The sequence below is a fragment of the Grammomys surdaster genome, unplaced genomic scaffold (assembly GCF_004785775.1).
Source record: "Grammomys surdaster isolate TR1022 unplaced genomic scaffold, NIH_TR_1.0 138, whole genome shotgun sequence".
NCBI lineage: Eukaryota > Metazoa > Chordata > Mammalia > Rodentia > Muridae > Grammomys > Grammomys surdaster.
Genome location: NW_021604596.1, coordinates 2,346,094 through 2,350,357, shown reverse-complemented (window position 1 = coordinate 2,350,357; position 4,264 = coordinate 2,346,094). Strand labels below are relative to the sequence as shown.

At 39.4% G+C, this 4,264-nt stretch overlaps 1 protein-coding gene across 3 annotated transcripts in view; it reads right to left on the bottom strand.

The window, feature by feature from the left end:
* Fat3 (FAT atypical cadherin 3) overlaps positions 1 to 4,264 on the bottom strand; it is a 577,941-nt gene that overhangs the window by 350,048 nt on the left and 223,629 nt on the right. The gene's annotated exons all lie outside the window — the stretch shown is intronic.

Here is a 4,264-nt window from a genome sequence, read left to right as displayed (position 1 = left end):
CTATCTATCTATCTATCTATCTATCTATCTATCTATCTATCTATCTATCTATCTTTTCATGTCTATAATCCATCCACGTATTAGACAACACATCAGAGTCTGGCTTATTTTGCTTAACATAATGATCTCCAGATCCATCCATTTTTCCTACAAAGGACATATTATATTTTTCTTTATACCCTGATAAATCCTTACTGTATAGAAAGACAATGTTTTCTTTATTGATTAATCTGCTGATAGTCACCTAGACTTGTTCCATGAGTTGGTTATTGAACACATGCTGCAGTAAGCATGAATGTGTAGGCATTTCTGTGGTATGGTTGCTCTGACATGTTTGAATCCCCTAAAGTAGTTTAGCTCAGCCATATAGTAGTTTGTGGGGAGACTTCTATACTGAGTTATATAGGAACTAAGTGAATTAACACTCTCTGAACAGTGTAGAAAAGTTTCCATTTCCACACACCCTCAAAAGCATTTGTTATTTTTTACTTCCTTGAAGATAACTATTCTGATTTGAAGTGAGATGGACTCTTACAATTCTTTTTATAATGTTTTCCTATATAACCTGAATTTTTAAGTAAAAGTCTGCATTTACAGAAAATGCCATGGTTTTTTATTAACTGCCCGTTATGTCTGGGAAGCATCTGATGAGGTGGTTAGACACTGGCAGAGGGATCCTAACCCACAACTGTGTCCCTAATCTCCACAACAGATTAAATAACCATCAGTCCTTGAGTTTATGCACTGAAAATTGTCAGTACTCATCTTTTGGATGGATCAACACCAGAAAAAAATGCCACATCTAATGAAGATTTCACAGATTACTAAAATAAATAGCCGAAACTTGGATGCATCTCAGAAATTCTGATTTAAACCAGCTGATTTGGATTTGAATAGCTAAGAGTTTATGACCGAAATCAACTCCAGCCCATGTGGCCTGTACTACAAAGAATTCAGCTAAACTGCTCGGTCATGGATCCAATACTCAACATGCTGTGCTCATAGCTTCATTGCCCTCTCTGGGCCTTCTAATGGGTGGTGAGTCACTGGTGTTGGATGGATGTCCCCTCCCAGGCATGACTGAGAGGAGAACAGGTGTTCCTCAATGGCTTGAACAGCTAACATCTCTGCTCTGAAAACTTTCTAGGTACTCAGTAAACAGCTTTCAAACAGATCAGTGGTTGTCTTCTGCTTCTTTCTTGCACACCAGCAAATAGGAGGTAAGGAGCACATGGGCTCATTTCAAAGCAGCAATGCGAATCTCAATGACAAATATCTTCAATTGTTTACAGCCAAATCAGCCAGTCCTCACGGCTTCAACATGCCATTGTATACAAATTGCTGCAGCTGTCGGATCCTTCGGAAATAGACACTGGGGAAAGGCAGGCTGAGCAGACCTGGATCTCAGCCCTAGCTCTAGCACTAATTAGCTGCGTAACCTTGCACAGTTCACCCTTGCTAAGAGCCTCAGCCACCTCTTTTATTTACAGAGTAGTGACTCTTGCCTACCTCACCTGGTTGCTGTCATGTGCACTGAAAAGGAGTTGAACAAAGCACATGGAAGTAAAATTTGATAGCAAAAATACTGTCCTGTTAGCAAACTGAAATGACTTGTAATTCTTAATGAAGGTATGAACTTGCAAGAAAAGGCATGCTAGATTGAGATTTTATTACAAACTAGTATTTTTTTTTGCCACTTTGAGTACTTTGAAGAAAGACATCAAGATTTTCTAAAACAGCTTTTGTGATGTGTATAAATTATGTTCAGTTGTAGAATCAATGAATGGAAAACAGCAAACATGTATTACTCTAGTAACATGGTGTGTTTGTCTGGTGCTATGTTACATTCCTATGGGGTTGAAATTTGAAGCTTTGAGGTACAGGGTATGAGTCATACTCTCCCGCTTTCCTAAGGTCACAATGACAAACTAGAGTTTGATTCCATTATAGTCCCCCATGAGGAATCAATGACTTTTTTGAGCTTACAGAGCATGGATGAGGGCTTATTGAAGAGTGTGGGTGACCACCAAGCATCCCATGGTAAAGTCTTAAACTAGAATGGATGATGGCTTTCCCATAGACAAATAAAGCCACTGTCCCATCCCCTACTCCTCTCCAGCCTACATAGTTTAGTTTCTCCCCAAGATAACCTGGAAAGTTTTGCAAATAGGACAGTAGTTTCAGAATTAATGGGATCTTATAATCATAGGAATCAGAAAACATAACAGAAGCCAATGGTAGAAGTTTCCCCAAGGTGTCTATAGTGTAATGTTGAACCTGTTCCAGGGGCACTGTAAGATTTTATGCAGAACGGTTGTACAGAACTGATGTTTACAGCTCAGAGGTGACAAAACATCAAAGGAAAGGAGCTCGAGCCTCTGTAGACAGATCTTCCTAAAGTCTAGGAACTAACACAAGCAGATCCAAAATGCAAAAACAGCAATGTTGAAACTAGAGAAGAAATTATGGGAACCAAAGAAGTGGGAAGGACGATAGATGACCCTGGAATGGTGCAGGTGGGGTCTAGATAATTCCATCCATGGTCAAAACTTTGGATTGAGGCAAGTATGTGACCCCAGAAAGTAGTGTAGCTAGGTCTAGCAAGGACAAAACTAGAAAGAGAGTTGAGTGTGTAACCCCAAGGAATAGAAGGGTCTAGATACTTCTATCTAAGGTCAAAACTGTCTATTACAGATGAAAGCAAAGAAGTAAGTTCCATTTTGGAGAACTATAAGTGAGCTGAAGCCTCCTCAATTTTGAGAACAAGAAGAAACTTCAAAGAAAACAAAGCTGAATAAAACAGAAACTGTAATTTTCGCCTCTGACTTTTATTTAACTTCCTTTGTGTTGTCAGTAGTAAAATCCTCAGAACATCTTGATAATGGCTGCCTCAGGGATAAGGAAACCAACGTAGGTTCAGAATCACTGTGTGCCAAGACTGCTCAATTTATCCTCTAACTCTTCCCTGTCACAGGCTGAGGCTCAGGGAAGTTAAATAACTTATCCAAAGTCACAAATCTCAGGCTTAGGACTGTGGCCATGGTTGGTAATATATCCACTAGGCCTGGTCACCTGTCATGGTGGGTTCATCTGAAGAGCTCTGAAAATGAGCTCCAAAGACAAGAACAGATATGATTAACCATTATACTCTCCAGACTATAATTCAAATATTGAGCATACCTTCTCCAGCAGCCCAGAAACAGAGATAAGAATAAATATTTACCTTCTACTGAGTATACTATACATCTCTTTGGGGATCTTCTGCATATCTGCTAACTATGAATACAACCTTACGGGTTATTGTACAAGTCACAGCAGAGGTTTCACACCAAGAATATAGCAAAGCCAGGATTCAAACCGTGATTTGTCAGCAAATTGGTAAACACGATTCACTAAAGAGTTTAACCAAACTGAAACAAGTACCCGTGACAATGTGCCCAAAGATAATTATAAGCCTCTTCAGAAGCATCCAAGTCCAACAAATTACCTTGTCTGGAGATCCACATATTACAGGCCTGAGCAAGGCACCGAGTCCCTGCCTAGGCAATTATCTCTAGAGAGTTGATCTGAGGTACAACAGACAGACTTGGGGGCAGTGGATACAATAGCCAGGAAAATTTGCAGCCCAGAATGTGGTCTCACACTGAAGACCATCTGCAGAGAGCTAAGTCTTTAAATGCCCATCTAAGGGAAACAAGCTGAATGTAACTCTGTGCCTACTGCATTCCTTTGAGGAGCTTTGGAGAAACTCTCTTAAGAATTATTGATAGAAGAAAGAATTATCTTCATGGTTAAAAAAATGCATTTTCAGTTCAATTGTTAATATGAACCTCTGGTAGAATAAAAGACGTGTATACACTGTTCTAGTGCCAATACTAAGAACTTCCTTCTTAAAGGCTGTAACAACAACAAAGAACACACAAATTAAGGATACATACACAGCCTAGCTTATACAATCCCAACCTAGTTTAGTGTGACTAAATATATAGCCCAGGGTCAGGTCAGAAAAGCATATACATCCCTACTCCAAACCAGAATGATGATACATAGATCCCAGACCCAGATTCAGAGTGACTAAATACACAGCTTTGATTCAGCCTTAGAATGACTGAATATAGTTTGGCTCCAAGTTCAGAAAGAATAAAAACACAGCTCTGTTCTAGTCTCAGCTAGACTAAAAACAGAGCTATTCTAGGTTCAGAATTACTATACAGCATTATTCCAGCCTAAGTTTCTACATAGCTTTACTCCAAATACTGAGTTA